Source organism: Tachysurus fulvidraco, chromosome 9, assembly GCF_022655615.1.
Source record: "Tachysurus fulvidraco isolate hzauxx_2018 chromosome 9, HZAU_PFXX_2.0, whole genome shotgun sequence".
In the NCBI taxonomy this organism is placed as follows: domain Eukaryota; kingdom Metazoa; phylum Chordata; class Actinopteri; order Siluriformes; family Bagridae; genus Tachysurus; species Tachysurus fulvidraco.
This window is the reverse complement of record NC_062526.1, coordinates 2,109,589-2,121,913: the sequence shown is the minus strand read 5'-3', so window position 1 is coordinate 2,121,913 and position 12,325 is coordinate 2,109,589. Positions and strand designations below refer to the sequence as shown.

Below are 12,325 nucleotides of genomic sequence, written 5' to 3'. Positions count from 1 at the left end.
GTTACGGCAGCATTAAGATGCACACAGCCAGCCTCCGTGTATCGGGCCTCGAGCAAAAGCTCGCTGCCTTTACAGGGTTTTTTTTGTGCACGGTTTCTCCGTCTCTCCCATCGCATTAAAAGGAACCTGAGGCGAACTACAGATTGCTTCTGCTGGCTAGAAGCTGAAAGGTGTCGGTTTTTAAACACAGCGCTGACGTTAAAACACATAAACACGAGTGTGAGAAGAGAAAGAGGCAGAATCACAGGTACAGTCGGCATTTATCGGCCCAATAAATAGAAATGGAGTCAGATAAATTAAAGGTGTAATGTGGAAAGACAATAACCACGTCGCTGTAGGGGTTCGACAGCAGAATACAATACCAAACACCAACATTCATCAACACTAACATACACGAGTGTCTACAGAATTTTAACTAATGCCAACAATCACGTGTGTGTCATCAAACGTCAACACCAACGGAAGTATTCATCAGGACCAACATTCACCATCAGACACCAACATTCACCATCAGACTCCAACATTCACCATCAGACTCCAACATTCATCATCAGACACCAACATTCACCATCAGACACCAACATTCACCATCAGACTCCAACATTCACCATCAGACTCCAACATTCACCATCAGACTCCAACATTCACCATCAGACTCCAACATTCATCATCAGACTCCAACATTCATCATCAGGCACCAACATTCACCATCAGACACCAACATTCACCATCAGGCACCAACATTCATCATCAGACACCAACATTCACCATCAGACACCAACATTCACCATCAGGCACCAACATTCACCATCAGACTCCAACATTCATCATCAGACTCCAACATTCACCATCAGACTCCAACATTCACCATCAGACTCCAACATTCATCATCAGACTCCAACATTCATCATCAGGCACCAACATTCATCATCAGACTCCAACATTCACCATCAGACTCCAACATTCACCATCAGACTCCAACATTCATCATCAGACTCCAACATTCACCATCAGACACCAACATTCATCATCAGACTCCAACATTCACCATCAGACACCAACATTCACCATCAGACACCAACATTTACCATCAGACACCAACATTCACCATCAGACACCAACATTCACCATCAGACACCAACATTTACCATCAGACACCAACATTCACCATCAGACACCAACATTCACCATCAGACACCGATATTCACCATCAGACACCAACATTCACCATCAGACACCAAAGGTCTATACTGAACATAAAAACACCATCAGACATCAACAGAAACATTATTAAACACTTTTTTCTACCAAATAACAAACAACAAAACAAACCCTCAGCATTAAATCACCATCAGAATCGGCAGTATTTGGTGGTGAACACATTAAACACCAGCGTTCACAATTCAACCCCACGACACAAACAGCTGCTGATATAAAACATCAATCAGCTCTATTTTGGTGGCTTTAATTTCCACTTCCTTTGGTGTCCATCACATCTCCAGCCATGTGCTTCAGATTCCTGTGAATGAGCCTGATTCAGTGCAGCCAGCTGCTCAGTGACAGAACAAACATGACATATAAACATCTTTTTGTCCAATCACGGTCCTTCATGTTGGAGCTTTGGCTCGATTCTTCCGGAGCGGCTCATTCAGACGCGCTCAGCTGGGCCGCGGACCGTGAGCTCGTCCTGACGGATCGGTGCGTTAATTGCTGCCGCCCGTTTAACCCGGGGGTTTGGCGCAGGATGAGCGCAGTGTGTGGGTGAGATTGGAGAGGCTGGACTCGCTCCATGCTGGAACAACAACAAGCTTGATTAAGAGACATAAAGAATGAATGGTTGGGATTTTGGCTGAAGCTCAGAGCTCCAATACGCAGCGTTTATCAGCGGCTTAATGTGCTGCGGTCGGATTGCTTCGTGCTTTAGAATAACAACAATAAGGCAGATAAGACACAGAATGAAAAGCAATTAAGCCTGAATTCAAAATGCCAGTGAGAAAATTCAAGCAAAAAACAAAAAACACATAAACCGAAGACTTTATGCTTAAACACCCCCCCCCCCAACACACACATACACACACTAGGAGCATGTAGATTACAGCATTTAGGGAAATATTTTTACAATAAAATACAAAACACTTCTTGTACCTTCGTACCACAATATCAGTTCGATTTAAAGTCATGATCTAATTCATGCGCAGTCGTTTCCATGGTAACAACTTATACTTCTTAACGTAACTATAAATTAATTTAACATAAAATTTGGTCACTTTTCACTCATCACTGGGGGGGGGGGGCATCTGATTTCATCAGAACACTGGTCTGTCATCTGTAATTTTCTCCATCTAGTCAAGATTTGGTTCACAATTCTGTAATTGTGTTGAAATTCATTCTGTAGATGCGGTGTAACCATGACAACGCGGATAAATAGCAGGTTCGGAGTTCTGTTGCGACCTTCGGTGTAAAACAAACATGGATTTGCAAAGAGGGGATGATTTAAAGGCTACTGCACTTGCTAAAGTGTTTTAATTAAAACCAACAAGCCCAAAGCGGGATAAAACCCTCTGAGGCGTAACCATAGCAACACTGCATCATCTACCTCTTGTGATAACGTGTTACGTGACCTCCAGGTATTACAGTAGCTTTAAGTTTACACAAAGGGGAAAAAAAAATCAAAGGCTGTTTTTCAGACAAATAGATTCTAAAACTGCCACCGATAAAATGTTTTTCATGCAAAAAATATCTTAGCAAAAATATTAATAAACATTGGACTTGATTTATTATAATAATAATAATAATAATAATAATAATAATAATAATAATAATAATAATAATAATAAATACTTATTATTATTACATTTTAAATACTTACAGGTGTTATATTTTTTCAAACCATGTTTTTGTTTTGAAAAGTGATGCTTAAAAAAAGGTTAGATTTAGAACATGAAATATAATAACGAGTAATAATGTGGAGTAATTGTGTGTTTAAATAAATAATTAAATAAAATGTAAATAACTTTCGTATATGTATTTATATTCATATACATATGTCAGTATGGCTGTTTAAGCAACATTTAGTTGCTGTTAATTTATTTATATTGTTTACTATATATAAAAATTTATATAAAGATAATTAAAACATGTTTAGTGTATGGTGAAGTTTTAATGTAGTTTCAGCTCCAACCACAAGATGGCGGTGCAACTTCAGGAAGATAAACACCAGGTGGTTCTGTTTACTTTTTTTGGGGGGAGGACACGGATATCGTTTCTCAGAAGAGTTTACGGTCACACACACACACACACACACACACACACACACACACACACACACACACACGCACACACACACTTATAACTCACTCATACAAACACACACGCTTACTCACTCACTCTCACACACACACACACACACACACGTTCGTATCTGCTGTAATCTCTCTACTGCTTTCTCATTTTCCCGTTAATTCGCTCGTACAAACGTCTCTGACGTCAAACACGCAGCTCCGTGACGCACAAAGTCGCACGGAATTGCATTAGCACGCGCTCATAAATTACAGTGATTCACAGTAATAAGCGCACGCGCACAGACACGAGCTGTTTCCCTAATTGAGCTCTTGGTTATGGTGGGTGGAGTCTAAGTTCTAATTGATCAGCCAATCACAAACCTGATCGGGTCACTGAGCTACTACGATAACTCAGTTCATGTGATATTACATGTAAGGAATAAATCATCCTGTGTGGTGCTGTGGAGGGAAACTAATCACCGACAGAGTGACGTCACTGACAACAACATAATCAACATAGTGATTATTTTCCAGTAAAAACATCCAAGATTATTTTATTCCTCTTTACACCAGAACATTCTGTTTGGAGCCATAAGTTAGTTCCCTCAACAGCATCACTTCTACTCTCCTGAAGGTAATAACACACACACACACACACACACACACACACACACACACACACACACACACACACACACACACACACACACACACACACACTTATCACTTTGCTGTGAAACTACAAAAAGCAAAAACTCCTCTGTCCTGAAGTCAGAAGATGTTGCATAAACATTCGTCCATCATGTGGATGCTGTTACTATAGAAACAATAAGATATCATGTTAGTGTGAGTGCATTAATATAAACCTGTTGTTTAAAACTCACCTTCTGACCAATCAGAATGCAGAAGAGCAGCGTGGTTTACAAAAATCTATCTAATGATGGAGCGTAAACCTTATGTAAACACACACACACACACACACACACACACACACACACACACACACACACACACAAACACACACACCAGAAAAAGATACAGACATTGGAAGCTGTCCAGACACACGCACACACACACACACACACACACACACACACACACACACACACACACACACACACACACACACACAGTCTATGTTCTATGTAAAAACTGCATCATGTAGCACACCGAGTTCCAGTTGCTTAGCAAAGACCTCTCAGTGTGTGTGTGTGTGTGTGTGTGTGTGTGTGTGTGTGTGTGTGTGTGTGTGTGTGTGTGTGTTTAAGTGTGTTAAATCCACCTTAAGTTTCTGATCGGCGTGTCTTGCTTTCCATTAACTTACACTGTCAGTCGAGTGACACTTGGGAGGGTGCGCACTGCTGCTCCTACTTGCTCACTGTCTCTCGTCGTTCCCTTCAGCGCATCACCTGTCAACAGCCTCTCCAACACACACACACACACACACACACACACACACACACACACACACACACACACACACACACACACACACACACACACTCACTCACACACACACAGGGGCACCACAACCTCTCTGTCAATGAGAGATGAAGTCTCCAGCCAGTGTGATCAAAAGCGAGCTTTGAAACACAATCCAATCTCGGCGAGAGCTTTAAGATGAGCGGCAAGGCTGCAGGACACGGCTCAGGGACTCGCACGCATTCACACACCCACACTCACACTCACACACACACACACACATACACACACACACACACAGATGGAGAATATCAGAGAGCAGATTCTACAGGTTATAGCAAGAGATGCCTAGAATTAATGTGAAAGGACACACACACACACACACACACACACACACACACACACACACACACACACACACACACACAAACACACGCACACGCACACACACAGGTTTACACAAATAATAAGCTACACAAGAGAGTACAGGCACATTTTATAATGAGATACAAGAACACACAGTCTCTCTGTCTTATATGGAAATAACTACAAATAATAACACATAGGAACAGACAGTCCCTCCCACACACACACACACACACACACACACACACACACACACACAAACACACACACACACACAAACCCAAGCACTGAGACAAAAACATCAGCCAGGCATCATTCTGGACTTTCAGAGTCCCATCAGTTTACAGCATTATATTGTTAGTAAAATCGAGTGGGCGGGGCCAGATATGCAAAACAGCTGCCCACTTTATGCAAATAAGATTAGCAGTGAGACAGGAAAAAAACTTTTCTCACCTTTAAGACGTAATGAAGACAACAAGTAAAGTTTACGTCACACTTTTGTTCCAGTTTTAGTTTGATTTCATTTAACGTTCTTATTTAAATTAAAGCCCTGACACTGAAGACTCTTTACATGAACGTTTACTAAACAGAAAGAATCACCATATCGACTTTTATTTTAATCGCTCATTCGTTTCGGCTACCGTTTGGAAAAGGTTGCCATCTGTTGCCATAGAAACAATCCTGTATCAGAACACTTTCTGACCAATCAGAATCAAGAGCTCAACCGCGCCGCGGTGTAAACGGTGATAATGGAGAACGCCGTCAGTAGTGTCATCACCCGCAACGGTAAAATCCTTGACTCGGATTTCCCCTTTTTTTATTTACAGTGAATGGAAACCACAAAGCGATCGAGTTCTTGTTATCTGTGTTATTAGTCGAGCAAAGTGCGTTTGGCCCAGTTTCCCGCCCGCGCCTTCGTCTTCGATTTCAGTGTGAGAGGAAGCGCAGCGTTGTGTTATTGTAACAGCATCTAAGCGATGTGCATCTGGCCCATTTTTTACGGCCTCACCTCCTCTCCTCTGTTTAACTGAGTCAGAGCCATGAAGGGAGTGAAGACTGTACACTGACACCTACGCTGGGGGAAAAGGAAGACGGAATCGTTTACAGTCGAATCTTCACATCAAAAGAAGAGAGAAGAAAAGAGGGAGTACTGAAAGAGAGTCTCGGATCGCACGCTTCCGTACCGTTCTAGATGTTCTCCGTGTACATAAATGTCTACTGTGTTCATACTGTACTAGCCCGGTGATGGGGAAAAAAAACTGGAGCATTTTGTACAAATCTATCCATTCTGAAGGGGCGGGGCTAAGAGCATGGGTACGGTGGGGCTTTGAGCAGATAAGAGAAACAATATGTAACTGGTACAGATTTACATTATGTCTCCATTGCAATATGCGGTAATGATCTGTGCATTAAAGGAAAAAAATAGATGTCGTTGTGTATACATATGCATATGTCACATGTCACATGCCAGAACAGTTATGTCATTATGTATATGTTCAGGTCATACGTTAGTTAAGGTAGGCCATAATGTCATCTCCTTCACCATACTTATGTGTACATCATACACTCACTCAGATTTCATTATGTATACATATGCATGTCATAAGGCAGCTCAAGTTTATTCAAGATTCATCATGTATACATGCACACATTCATTCTCTTCATTCATTCATTTTCTACCGCTTTATCCAAACTTCTCGGGTCACGGGGAGCCTGTGCCTATCTCAGGCGTCATCGGGCATCGAGGCAGGATACACCCTGGACAGAGTGCCAACCCATCACAGGGCACACACACACTCTCATTCACTCACACACTCACACACTACGGACAATTTTTCCAGAGATGCCAATCAACCTACCATGCATGTCTTTGGACCGGGGGAGGAAACCGGAGTACCCGGAGGAAACCCCCGAGGCAAGGGGAGAACATGTAAACTCCACACACACAAGGCGGAGACGGGAATCGAACCCCCAACCCCGGAGGTGTGAGGCAAACGTGCTAACCTCTAAGCCACCGTGCCCCCACATGCACACATATCAAACAAAAATAAAATAAAAATATTAGCAAACACTGCTAGTTATGTCAGCTAGTAAGTTAGCACCTAAGGCATCCCATCATAACAAGTACTGAACATGTTAGCATAAAGAAAGGTCATACGTTATCACACGACCAATGCTAGCTAATACTACGCTAGGTTGATTAAAATAAATTAGCTAGAATCACAGCAAATACTTTTAGTAAATACTTTTAGCCATCACACATCATGAAGCGCAGCTAGAGTCACGACGAGGATGAGAATAAATAAGTAAAGGACAGAGTGAGGCATTGCAGGGGAAGAAGTAAGACTCTAGAGAAAGACTGGAGGAGAAAAAGTAGCAGCAAGGTGGATGGAGAAAGGGAAGGAATTAGATTACAGCCTTTAGATTAACAGAAGACGAATTGATGCACAGCACTAAGAGACAGTGAAGAAGAGGAGGGGGGGGGGCAGAGGGAAAGTGAGAAAAAGAGATGCAGGGAGTGAAAGACGAGACGTGAGAACGGGGAACTGCAGATGCAAGAATGCGGAGAAAGAGAAAGAGAGGAAGGTATAGAAAGGGTGCCGGGAAGGAGAGGCGACTCGATTGAATTAGAGTCTGACTATAAAAAGACGTAATCGAGGAAGATGAATACGAAGGTGAAGGATTGAAGGAAGCACTGATGTATAGCTCTGAGATGGAAGATGAGGTAGCGGAATCAAAGAGAGGTAATAAAGAGATGCCGGAGAAAGGCCAAGAAAGAAATGAAGAGATGGCAAAAGTTTTGTTTCGTTTTGTTTTTCCAGACGAGCGTAGACTGTGGTCCTCATGTCTTCTTAGTTTTACCGAACTATTCAAAATAATAATGCTTTCCAAAATGCCAGCTGATGCTTATTATGTTAATTGCCAAATTCTAGAAGGTAGCATGATAGTGAGACTAGCCAAGCAGATGGCTAAGACACACATGCACACACACAAACACACACACACACACACACACACACACACACACACACACACACACACACTAGATAGGGTAATTGCACGGAGGTTTGTAGCCACCAGATGCAAATTGAAAAAATTTTATGACACTTGATAGATTATTTGCTAACGCTAGCTAGGTACTTCCTAGTAAAAGTAAGCTATCTAGCTAACTACATGAATCGAATCGAATCGTAACATTCACTTGTAGGTTGCTCGCCAGTTGTGTTAAACAAACTTGCTAGTGAGGTGCCAATGAATACCAAGGTTGCCAACTCTCACGCATTTGACCCGAATCTCACGCTCTCACGCCACACCCCCATATTCTCACACATGCAGCAGTGAGGAAAAAAAAAAACGAGCCGCATGATGTCGTAAAGGGGGGCATGGTGGCTTAGTGGTTAGCATGTTCGCCTCACACCTCCAGGGTCGAGGTTCGATTCCCGCCTCCACCTTGTGTGTGTGGAGTTTGCATGTTCTCCCCGTGCCTCGGGGGTTTCCTCCGGGTACTCCGGTTTCCTCCCCCGGTCCAAAGCCATGCATGGTAGGTTGATTGGCATCTCTGGAAAATTGTCCGTAGTGTGTGTGTGTGTGTGTGTGAATGAGTGTGTGTGTGTGCCCTGTGATGGGTTGGCACTCCGTCCAGGGTGTATCCTGCCTCGATGCCCGATGACGCCTGAGATAGGCACAGGCTCCCCGTGACCCGAGAAGTTCGGATAAGCGGTAGGAAATGAATGAATGATGTCGTAAAGCAACATGCAGAGAGACCATACGGACAGTGTAGTGAGTTTTTTGTGACGATTGTGAGGGGAAATACACAATTTGTTCCCATAAACTGTGTAGTCGGACGTTCTCCCTCCCATCTGCACCGTGTGAATTGTGAACGCAGGCAGGTCGGTGAGTTACAGGGCGCTCGTGTCTCCGTCCAGTTTAGACTAGTAACTAATAGGCCTATTCTGTTACAGTATATAGTTTATATAGAATTAAGTTAGCATTAGCAGAGTTGTTTGTTTTGCAGCACTGAGCAGTTATTTTACATGACTTTATCATCAAAAACAATACAAACAAGGCTGCCGACTCTCACGCATTCGGTTTAAATTAAATGTAATGCAAATCTCCCAAGAAATTCTGTACAGATACCAAATACTTTGACAATCAATATATAGTTAATACAACTTCTGCTAATGCAAGGATTTTGTGTTTGTGTTTTTTTCCACATCAAGCCACGCCCCTCCATAAGCCCCTCCCCATAACCAAAGCTCCGCCCCCCAAAAGCTCACTCTGAAAAAGCTGAACTCAAAAGTTGGCAGCCGTGCTGAATACACATGCTTGTTGGGTTACATGCTAGTCAAATCCTTGCTAATGAACAAGCCTATTTCATTTTTGTTCTTTTATTAATTATATGATTGGGGTGGACTGGAGGCATGTTTTTAGCATTTTGCTCTACTACGATGTAGTAAATAGTACGTTTACACATGCAGCCAGCCAACAGATCTGCGGTCATATCAAAAGAGGCTTGTTAGTGTTAGGTTCTTTTACTAATGCTAACTAGCTAACGTATATATCGTTTCTTGTGAGCTAGGTAGCTACATGAATATCTATTAATAACATAAGCTATAGAGGTTAATATCGATCTTTTTTCCATTATACAATCCCATATAAAAGAGCGAACCACGTATTAAGATGTTAACTTAGCTGAAGAAATGATTTCTATAATGAAACTTAGGTACAAAGTAAAATGGTGGCAAACCAAAGAGAAAGAGGTACTATTAACAAAAGAAGAGGAACGATTAAGGTTACTGCAGATGAAATAAGAGAAGATGGAGTGTAGGAGAAGAGTATTAAAAGACAAAAACAATGCCATAGAAGAAGAATAGAAAGGTGAAAGAAGGATTAATGCAAAGGATTAATCCTCTTTGTAATTGAAAGAGAAGAAAGGAGCAGAGAGCCAACAGAATAACAGAGTAACGATGCTAAAGAAAGGAGGATGATACCGACGGTGTCTGGGGATCACTGTTTACTAGAAGATTCCACATGAACCGCGCATTCGCACGTTCATGTCCGCTGAAGCGTATGCGTAAGTGTAATTACAGCATAATTTTATTGTCAAGGAAAGATGTAGTGAGCTAGGAGTAGTCTTAATGTGAAGGTACAGTGTCAGTGAAAACAATACAAAACATCAGCATTCTCCTCACATCTCTTTATAAAGTAACAGGGAAAATTCTCAGCATGTAGAGAGCCGCTAATGCTTTAATTACCTAAAGACCGAATTCCCCAAATGCGGGTATCAGAAATAATGACACGGACCTCGGCCACGTTTTTTTAGTTACTGAAAAAAGGACTAGCCACAGTAGCGTGTAGCAAAATAAATCTTTTATACTATATACTATATCATCACCGGAAATGTCAACGTTGAATATGAAAAGATTATTATCAACATTTTCATCGAAAGGGCTGATAAATTACTAACAGATTTAGCTGTAACATTTAGCTAGCTAGCACCTAAGTTTTTAAAACGGACAATGTGAAAACATACCGACAGCCAAAAATCATATAAAATTGTCAAGAACGTTAACATTTTCCTCAGACGTGTTGAGCAGTGCTTATAAAACTCATACGTCATACACATTTACACTGACCGTATGAACGACCGCTTAGCTACGTACTAGCTAGCTAGCTAGCAATTTACAAAAATATCTGGGGAAAATGTTGATATTCATGAGCATTTTTTTTTCATTACCCATAATAAAGAATTAGTGTAGAAACTATCCGAGAATCTGAGGTCATTTTCGAAGTTTCTGTTGTTTCTGTTGTTGTGTTGTGTACTTACCTGGCAGGGGCAATACCATGATCGAGGAGGTGGTTTGCCCAACGGAGGCTCAGCCATTGCACTCGGGCTGTGCTGACCTTATCGAATTCTCCAAATGCTGAGAGAGTCTGACTTCTAACCCTAAGGTTGGGGGTTCGAGTTTCGGGCCGGCCACGACCGAGGTGCCCTTGAGCAAGGCACCGAACCCCCTCCAACTGCTCCCCGGGCGCCGCAGCATAAACAGCTGCCCACTGGTCCGGGTGTGTGTTCACGGTGTGTGTGTGTGTTCACTGGTGTGTGTTTGCACTTTGGATTGGTCAAACACAGAGAATAAATGCTGAGTACGGGTCACCGTACTTAGCCGTACGTCACTTCACTTTCTTTTTTCACTTTTTGTCTTGGTTCCATCACCATTGTGCCCATGTCTGAGTGAAAGACTTAACAGCTACATGTTAGCTATGTCTTTTCAGAGTAATTGAATAAATTATCTGAGGTAAATCTTACCATCCCTAAAAATTATGCCGTGTTTTCATCAGTCAGTGTTTGTTCCTCTGTATAAAAGATGTAGCTGCTACATGCTAATTACATCATTTCTCGGTAATGTAGCAAAACATCTGAGGCAAATGTTAATGTTCCCAATGATTTTTTTGTCTTCTTTTCATTAGCACTCTGTTGTTACACTGTCCATATAAAATACTTAACCGGCTTGTTCTAGCTAGCTAAACGATTAGCTTCAGCTGGCAGCATCTATAGTTTCCAGTTTCCTAGCAACAGTGTGCTAATGACTTGAGCCACTTAAACAATGAGTGTGTCCCTTATTTCCCTTCCATTTGTAAGCCCTGCAGTGAATTGTGGAATGCGGATAGATGAAGAAACCGAGCATCGGAGTGAATTTCGATCCCACGCTGCAGGAGAGGAATGAAAGTGGGCCGCCGTTCATCAGACGCTGCTTTAATTATGGATTCCTTAATTAGCGCGTCTCATCGCCGACTTGCTTGGAAGTCTGCCTGTTTATTTGTCTCACCTTAGCCGTCTCTTCGTGCCAGTCTCTGTCTCTACGTCTCCGTCGTACCTTGACAGCTCATATGCATATAAACTACTGAAGCAGGTTCCTCTGCTGTAACCCATAAAGAATTTATTTTTATGAAAAGAAAGCAACCCATGCGTAAGACGTTCAGGGAAAGGAGGAAAAAGATAGATGATGAAATGTAGGAGAAAAAAAAAGTGATATCTAACTCTATTATAGATACACTTTTTTTTGCTATTCTGTGGTTCGAAAACCAAGAGTGTGTCAGAACGAGTGTGTGTGTGTGAGACGCATCAAACTCCCTGAAGGAATTACACCCTGTATAGAGTCGGATCAGCGGGACAGACACATGTCAACGGCACTGGAATTCAATCTCGTACCATGTTTACTGGAGCGCCATTTGAGAAAAAAAGTGTGTGTGGA

General features: G+C 42.1%; 1 non-coding gene across 1 annotated transcript; it reads left to right on the top strand.

Annotated features, from left to right (window-relative positions):
• Nucleotides 1-10,888: 10,888 nt before the first annotated feature.
• On the top strand, nucleotides 10,889-11,051 carry LOC113663898. The gene has a single exon (XR_003445564.2). It is a non-coding gene; the product is annotated as a U1 spliceosomal RNA (small nuclear RNA).
• The last annotated feature ends 1,274 nt before the right edge of the window (nucleotides 11,052-12,325 follow it).